Genomic DNA, 9,615 nt, shown 5'->3' with positions numbered 1-9,615 from the left:
TCTTCCTTGTATTTTCTGTATTGTCCATTTTGATTTGATTAAAAACTTCATCCAGAGCTGATGAGGGTGCCCAGTAATTGGAAACAACATTGTCAACTATATTCAGTTCAGGAAAGTATTTCCTGCCAAAATGCTCCTCTGGTACAAATTAATTAGCAATAAGTAAAAATCAGTTATAATTTATTTTTGACGAATGGATGGATGTTGTGATCGAAGTTATGAGCTTGATAAAGAACAATAGCAATGGAAGGGGGGTTTTCTCTTCACTTTTCTTAGTGGGGTACACACTGGCAATCAGTAATACTCAGTATTTGATAAGATACAGCTCTTGCTATGGCAAGAGAAAATAGTGCTTTTTTAAATATATAATGAAATGTTCAATATATCAAAAAACCAAAAACTTGTTCAATATATGATATAGTTAATATGCAGAACTACTTTTATAGCACTGAGACTGCAAAGGGTTAAAGAAAGATTGTTTGTTATATCAGCTGTTCAATTGATGAGTGTTTTGAAGGCTTTCAGCACCACAAAAAAGGAGTTAGTGTTAAAAGAACTTCAAATACAATTAGTGTTGCAGAGATTTATAAATGAACAGTTGAGCTAATGCTAACAGGATTATTCTAGCTAATTGGCACTGATCAGCAGTTACATTTTAGTCATGCCAGTATCACTAAAATACCCTATTTTCAGTAATGATGGGTGCTTGGTAGTCTCTTGTTTTCATGTCATGCATGCCCTAAGGAGCAAAAAACCTGAGGCTGGCACATCTTAAATGCTTTTAGTTCTATGGATCATATAGAAGGCTGACACATGCTGCTAATTGCATGTTTTTGATTTGCCCATTCATTCTGTAAATCGGTTCCAAGGGAACTTTTGCTGATGGGTTCTTCCAGTCCCATTAACTTAGTAATATCCTTCTGTTTTGTCCAAGAAGATACCTAGAGAGAGACAACACAAATTCACTGGGCTGTTCTGAACAGCTGAAAAATTGCCAATTTATGATATGCTCTTTTCAAATAACTGAACAGCTAGAAAACTTTAAACTTTTCACTCCTAGCAAATGCTTTCTCTGTCCCTCCGCACACTTCTCCCCCATTTTTTTTTCTTTCTAGCTACTGCAGAAAGTTTTTTACGCTGTAAAATATTTTGGTTGGCTATAATATCTTGTTATCAGTGTTCCACAGGTATCAGTCTAACTGGAACACCAACTTTTGGTCAATATTTTTGTTGCTTGCCCAGGGAATCACTGGACTACATCTTCTATCCCAAGTTACCTCCAGTAGCATTGTGTCCTTGCTGTTCACCTTGTGATTTATTCTCCATCAAATGACATCTATTTTTCTGAGAGCAGGAAGACTTATTTTGAAATTGCTGGAAACTGCGTATTGCTCTGTCTGGCCCATAGTGTAGTCATCTCTTCCTTTGGCAGCCACCATCTTGGTCATTCTCATTTAAGAAAGAAATTTCTATCTTCCAATGACTCTTTGAATGCACTAGTGACCTACTCAGTTGTCTTAAACATAATTCCTGTTTTGCCATAAAACCTGTAGAAAGAACTTTTCTTGCGTTTTTTTTTGTTTGGTTTTTTTTTTTTTGCTAATTGCAGTCAGATATTTAGGTTTCTTTTCTTCATAGGGAGGTCAGTTAATACGTCTGGATTTTGACTCTAGTTGTTTAGGGTTTCAGTTGTCTGATGACCAACATCTTTTCCTTCTCACATTGGAAGTAAAAAGTACTAAGAGTCATAGGCTCATAGAATGATTCAAACAGAAAGGGATGTTTAAAGTTCATCTAGCTCCAATCCCTGTGCTGTGGGCAGGGATGCCTTCCACTAGAACAGATTGCTCAAAGCCTGGCCTTGAACACTTCCAGAGATAGGGCATCCTGTGCAGCCTGTTCCAGTGCCTCACTGCTCGCACAGTGAAAAAATTTCTTCCTTGGAATCTAAACCTGCCCTCTTTCAGTTTGAAGCCATTCCCCCTTGTCCTGTCACTACAGGCTCTTGTCAAAGGTTCCTCTCCAGCTCTCCTGCAAGCTCCTTTTAGACACAGGAAGACTGCCAGAAGGCTCCCTGGAGCCTTCTCTTCTCCAAGCTGTGGGTTGCATTTACAGGCTGGATTGCAAGTGGGTGGAAGAAAACGGCGCGTTGATGTGAGCCAGGCACTGTGCGATGCTGGAGCTGCTAACGGCACATCTTCATTCCTCTCTGCTGGAACAGTTTTTCTGTGTACTTTCAAGCACATGCTTTGTGGTCTGACTGGAATATGAAATAGTCTGTGGGGCACTGAGAATTTATTTCAACTTCTTCACGGTGCAGTGACCACGTATGTAGACAACCAGACAGCCACGTAGGAGTCTCACTGAAGAATGGAACAGTGAGCTGGCAGAAGTGGAGGAGAATGGGGGTAGATTTAGGTTATAGAGGTAAGTTTATAAACCTCAAAGACTGCTAAAGAAAAATATGTAGGTACCCTGAGTGTTATGTTGAATGGTAGAAATATGAGTATTAAGATTAAGGATGTTCTTGCACAAAAGTGCTTGTTAGGTAGGTCAGAGAACTGGATCTGAAGTGTAGCCTTCTACAAGACATTTCATTGAAATAAGTATAAAGCTGCTTCTTGAGATGTTGTATGGAAAGATTCTGATTTTTTTCTTGCTTTACAATCCTTGTACAGTTTAATAACCAAAAGACATTAACTTCAAATATCATCCCCAAATACTTGAGACATGGCACCTTAGCTTTCTAGTTGTACAACACAGCTTAGGAAAACAAAACATGCTTTCATCCTACAGCCAAGAATATACTCTAGATCACAGCTCTTCTGGTTATTACATAGGCTTCTTTTTGCTATTCACCCTTTGTTCATGCAGATGGAATAATCAAACTGAATAGAGGTTGCCTGGCACTTTCCAGAATGACACAAGGTGATTTTTTTAAAACATTTTTTTCTGCTTTCCAAACTAATTAGTAGAGCTCCAGTTTTTTCAGGATGATCTCTCTGTCCCAGATTTGGGGGTAGTTGTTTGTTCTCTATTTTTTAATGGTTCAGTTTCTAAGGATAAAACAATTGAAGATGCACCATTCTGCATATGCTAAATTCTTGAAACTATTCTGTCAAAATCTGGCATCATTCTGGTTTGAACCACTGGGAAATGGCCCAAAACACCACAATAGTTGTGGATGGGTCTAAACTTGGCCAAATTATAAGCCTCTGAAAAAATGGTTTGCCTAATAGGAGGGAGAAATGTCTGCATCCAGACTCTTCAAGTGGATTGGATATGCTTTTGCTCTTTGTATTTCATATATAGTAACTGCTGGGTGCAAGGCACAGTCCTTGTCTGTACACACTGGCTCAGAGCTGAGAAACAGAGTGGGAAAGAGTGGGATGAGACTTCAGCAGGGAGGATTTCCAACTGTAGATCTTAATGTTTCTTGTTTAAGGAATAGAAATCAGCTTTGCTGGCAGTAAAGTCATCTAGGAGCAGATTCAGAGGCAGACTTCATTAACACCAGTAGTGGAGGACTGGTCTGAACACAGGAACCTCATAACCTGCCTGATGGCATGCCACTGACACAGAAACACGAGAAAAACTTCCCAAAAGTGCTAGTGTGTTTTTGCCTAGAAGTCCTTGCCTAAGTAAGACAAAAATAATTTAACCTTTGTAATATTTGCAGTGTGGGATTTTAAATACAGGAACACAAACAATTGATTAACGCAAAGATAAGATTCCACACACCAGAATAAATGATACATAAGTGTCCTATTGGTAGAGAGTAAATGGATGAGGACACTCAATGCTATGTGAATTGAGATGCTTCTCAAATTCTCCATGAAGCCTCAAGACTTGTAACAGATGGTGCTCAAAGTGGGCTGGATTCATTCTAGGCTTTTGTGTTTCTCTAATTGCTTTTTAGGTAAAGTTTATTTTTTCCTGTGTGGTTCTCTTGAAATTTTTTTGGGGGCAACACTTAAATGCAGTATTGATGTAACATTTATCTTTGTGTTTTGAGATGGAGGGAGAACACCAAAGACTCTTCTAGTTCTGCCTAATTTTTTCAGGAAAAGATAAACTGTGAAGATTCAAGGATTCATAAGAGTTGGCACCTCTTTATTAGGGGAACTCAATCAACCTTTCTTGATGAAGTAGCTATTTGTGGTTATTTCTAGGGACATGCTTATTCAAGCAGTCAGAGATCATGAAGAGTGGGTGGGCACTTACAGCATGTTGTCTACTCGTTCCCCTTTTCAACCAGGGATGCTGTGCTTGGTAGTTTACTGAGATAATTCCTAATCTCTGCATTTAAAGTTAACCCATCACGTGGATATCCTTAATCCAGCAAGACAACATCCACCTGCAAATAAGCTCTCTGTAATGTCTGTGGGGAGGGGACTATCATTTCTGTATCAGATCTAAAGCAAAATGCTCGTTTTCCTTGCCATTTTTCATGGCTATAGGAAATCTGAGGAGCAATAAACTTTGTTTTCTTCCCATTAGGGGAGGTACCCCCAGTTTCAGAGCTCTTTGGTTTATCCAGAAGCATACACTGGTAAAAAACCTTTTATTTGTCAGTATGAAGGAAGGATCGTGACAGGGAAGTTACACTGTTCTTAAAGGCTCTTCACTCCAGGGAAGTCACCTCTGCCGTTGGGTGAACATCATGTTCTCATGTTCACATTTTTTCTGTGTGGAAAACAATTTGGTTCATGTAAGACAAGAGAGATTCTTCCTCCTTTATTCCTCTTTTTTTTGTCTTTTTTTTTTTTTTTCCTAATCTTGTATAGGTTTTGCACAAAGCAACCACTGTGTGCCCTCAAATCAATAGTTCATGGCAGAAGCTGCGTCTCCCCTGCTCTCTGGAGACATTCTGACTCAGAAATGTACACAGCCTATGCATCACTGAAGCTATAAACCTAGATTGCTTGTTTATAAGTGGTAAAGTTTTCCGATAAATTATGAAAACTACACTTTCCAAAAGTTCACAGTGCTGCTCCTTGTTAAACATTTTTCATTTGTTCCAGATTTTGGCATGTTTGTCAAAAGTTTTAAAACACACCAATGAACAAAAAACACCAAACAGTAAAAACCAAGCAAACAAGATAAAAAAACAGTACAAACCAAATTCAGGTTTCCTCATCTTGCTATCTTCAACAACAACAAAAAAAGGTTTCAGCTACTATTTGTCACCTTTATGTGTCTAGAAACCTATAAATGCAAATTAAAAGGCGGGGAAAGGGAAGACTTGGGGAGGGGAAGAACTCTTACATCTCACTGAGCTTGGATGGCAATACCAAAATAATCCATGAAGTTCCCTGATCAAGTATAAAAAGGAGATAGTGGCAGCAGGTGGTCACTTGGGGCTCAGTGGCAGCAATGATAAGAAAAGTTCTACCCATACAAGTGTCCCTGTAAGGGAGTGCTTGAATGAGCAGTGTCTGCCACATCATGTGAGCAGCCTGCTCCTGCACTGGTGCTGTGAGTGCTGAGAAAGCTGGATTAGCATTGCAGCAGCTGCTACATTCACCTTCTTTAGCAAAGCTTCTCTGCAGACCACAGCTGGGACTTATTGCATTTAGAGACATGCAGCTTCTTTAACTGATCATGTAACTGCTCCTAAACCTGCATTTTCCTTGAAAAACCACCTTCAGGTGCTGTCCATCGCAGAGGAAGGGAAGGGGGGGGGGGGGGCCATCTTTCTCTTCCATGTGTTAGTCAGGAACTGCAGGACCAGATCATGCAGAACACTTGTTCTGCCTTCAGGAGCCACCACGGAGGATGTTTCCAGATAAGCTGGGCTAATCAGGCCAGCATGATTTCAGAGGCTGCTGCTCTGCCACCCTGTGAGAGGGGTATGGCCTATGCTTCCCCCTGACCAGCTGTGTGTCAGGATGGATACTCTGCTACTGGATTTCTACATCCAAAGTCTTAACCAGTTTTCTGCCACATCACCCAATATGGGCAGTAATTGACTGACCCAGAGATCATTTGGTAGCTCTTTCTGCTCTGTGTGAGAAATAATCTTTGAGATCAGCCCTCTTAGACTAATTAAGCAGAGATCCCCTCTAATCCCCTTAGAGCAGGCTTCCCATTGCCTTGGCTTTGTGTGGACAGACTCCAGAAAAGCTCTGGCTGCTGCCTGATGGCTGAGGCAAACACTGCTGTCCGAGACAAACATTCTGCCAAAGGTGTATCAGGGGGCAATTCAGCATCCTTGCTGTCAGCATGTTTGGATCCATGAATTTCTCTGAGTGGCACCAAGAGCAAAGCAGCTCAATGCCCCAGATGCTTGTGTGGGTTTCCAGCACTGTGAAATGCCCTCTGTGCTGCACTGTGGGTGCATTGCTACCCCAGTTTCTCCAGGATGTGCTTCCTGCACATCCCCTGACAACATCCTTAACCCATGTGCTGCAGACACACCAGGCACAGGGTGGCTGGCCCTGGTCCTTGGTGTGCCTGCCCTGCCTCTGAGGCACAGCTGAAGTGTTTGGGGCTGCAAACATTATTTCACAGTCCCAGGGGATCCCACCCAGAGGGACTCACCAAGTGGGATGCAGAACTCAGTTCTCTACTCAGAGATTTTCAGGGTGTGCAGAGAGGATCTGGCCACCTGCAAGTCACTGAAGGTGCAGGAGGTGATAGGAGTCCTTGTGTCAGGGCACATAGGATGTTTTCTCTTTCACTGCCAACACACCTGAGGTTTTTCAAAGGATGGGGTCTTTCTTACCTGACCATTTACCTGTCCAATTCTCAGTAAGCACAATTTACTCTCACTGGCAAAACACTCAATAATGTCTCTTCACACTAATACTGACCAAAGCAACAAACTGAGAGCACAGAAGTTTTTCCTGTAGTTAACTAAATAGTCATGGAAACTGGTAAATTGAAGGCTCCTACAAAAAAGCTAAATAAAAATCAAATTAAACTTGGCAAGTCTTCTCATCTAGGGATTACAGTACAATAGCATTTGAAATATAACCAGTGATATTGAATTAAAGCGAAGTTTCCAGCTAAGACTTATTTTTCCAACTTCTGTTTTCTGCACAACTATTTAAAAATACTTTGGAAAAGATGAGCAGTCACATTTTCCTCAGCTGAGTGGCTCAAGGATGACTTAGATTCAGGAACCTAGAGTCAGAGGATCTCAAATGATCTGTCCTTCCCAGATTTTTCCTGTTGAAGCAAGGAGACACCTTTGCACATGTGCCATCTTAAAATCTGGGAATAAGGAATCCTTTCCTCTGCTGATACTTAAAAGATCCTTTACTAGTAATTTATCCAAATGTGCACATAAGCTTTATCAACAGTCTTTTGTTTTAATGGTCTAACAATCTCTTGTCATGAAATAACAGGGTTTTTTGCCTTCCTTTGTGGAGTTTATAGTCTATATTTATATCACGCTCTGAGGCAATGAGGTTTATACTCTAGAGTGAAATGTGTGCATTATATCCTCATTTCATGCTTGTGGAAAGAATGTTGTAGAAACAGATATTCATCCAAAGGAGTGTTCCATGGCACAACAGATCCCAAAATTCCCCTCACTGAGGGTTATTCTGCTAGTAAAAATAACTGCCAAAAAAAATTAGATCCTGAAACTAAATAAACTTAGAAGACCATTGGTTTTGAAACCATTCTGCATCAGCATATATCAAATGTAAAGCAACAAGGAAGGAAATTAAGTTGGCACTATTTCTGTTTGTTAAAAAAACTTGGAGCTTCAATCTTTCCTTTTCCTGTGTTTAAAAATCCTGATGCAGTAAGAAGTGGCTCTGTAGATCTTGATGTACTTAGAAAAGTAGTCTGGGTAAACATAAACTCTACTCTAGTCCTTTTAGTGCCAGAGAGTATGTGGCCAAAGAGACAAAAAGCATTTCAAGCGCTTGAATGGGGAATCTCCTGGAAAGTGACAGCCTGAATAGAGCTGGCCTTTGTGATGTCGGGGAAACATGAGGTCAGGCTTAGTAAATTGGCAGGGATTATTTAAAAGAGCTGTTACAAATGTAGAAGGGTACATTTTTGTGCATTAGCATGTTTCTGCTCACAATTTAAATGGTCAGAGGGAATAAAAGATGCTTTTTGGGGGTTCTCTGTGCATTCTGGCTGGGTGGATTCAAAAGAGGGAAGCAAGGACGGAGCTACTCTCTTGCACACATCTTGGTTGTAGATGCTGAATTCTTTTCCTGCTCTTTAAGTTGTGGGGGAGAAGAAAAAGCCAGAGCAATGCTTTATGAACCTGATATCACAGACTAACTATGCAGAAGCAAGATCACCAGTCTGTTTGGCAGTGTGTGGTGAATAATGAGCCTTCTGGGGACTCTCCAGCCCCTACCAAGGCAGGCAGATCTTCCCACAGCCAGTGTTTAAGCAACCACTGTGGTGCACTCCAGCTTATGAGTGCATGGGATACCCTGAATGGACTGAGGAAAGAGTGATTCCACAGACAGACTCCTGTTGTCATGCAAATCCCAAGAGAAATCAGGAGAGAAGTTTGTACTAATAGTAACCGCTTTTACTGATTGAGAAATTTGCAGGGGGAGAGGGAGCAATATAAAAACAGCGGCAGGAGATAAGTCAGTATGCAAAAGTCCCCCACATAAACAATGCTAATCCAATGACATCCATTAAAAAAAAGAGAGCTAAGTAGCCATTCTTTTCCAAAGAGGAAAGCAAAAGTGATAGCAGAAATGCCTCTTCTCACTATCAAAATTGCCTGTGTCTGAGAGCCGCTCTGAAGGGCCCTTGTGAGGTGATTTGAACTGGCAGTCTCTGCTGGCACATACCTACTGAGAAATGCTTTCTTAGAGCTGCTAAAAACAATTTTTAAACCCTCCTCATATTTTCAGGCCAAAGCTAGCTGATATCCCCCAGTAAATTAATTTGCCTAAAATGGCCTCCAAGGGAGGAAAACAAAAGGAAATTCAATCTTGTTTCAGACTCGCACACCTTAGAGTTGGGCAAGCAGAAGAAATGCAGACACCAAAGGGTCTTTCCACATGAACCTGTCAGAGAGTTCAGCACTGTCGAGTCAGGGCTGGTGTTGATGCCTCAGGTTTTAGCTTTTATATTCTTCAGATTCTGTACTGCTTTAGTGTGTGGGTCTGGGCTTCATATTAGGGAATAGTAAGCTCTCTTCATAGAGTAGACAGACAAAGAAATTCCTTCTCTAACTGGGGACCAAGGAGAAATTATCCAAATTTCAGGACCAAGAGCATAAATAACAGTGCACTGAAGAGAGAAACACAAGAAAGATGGGGCTTCATGGGCTAAACCTGTAATTGGACAATTAACTCCATTATTCTTATGGACCAAAAACTTATACAAGTGTGAGACCCCATGACTGGTCATCTATTTGGTGACCATTTTTGGGTTCGCCTGGGCTGTAGCCCTGGCTGGGCTCTTGTGCTGCCCAAGGTGGATCCATTGAGGCCTCCTAATAAATACCTGCTTTATTCTTCAGCTCCACCTAGTCTCTGTTCCAGGTCAGCCTTCACAAGGCATCAGTGTGAGGTGGCTGACACTCCTGAGGAAGGGTTTGGCCCTGGCCTGAGTGGACAAGATGGAGAGACAAGGCAAAGGAAACACCCAAGGGATTGCAAGGTCCAGCTGGGGGGTTTG

This window comes from Passer domesticus, chromosome 2, assembly GCF_036417665.1.
Source record: "Passer domesticus isolate bPasDom1 chromosome 2, bPasDom1.hap1, whole genome shotgun sequence".
NCBI lineage: Eukaryota > Metazoa > Chordata > Aves > Passeriformes > Passeridae > Passer > Passer domesticus.
The sequence above is the reverse complement of the archived record's forward strand: the minus strand, read 5'-3'. Positions refer to the sequence as shown.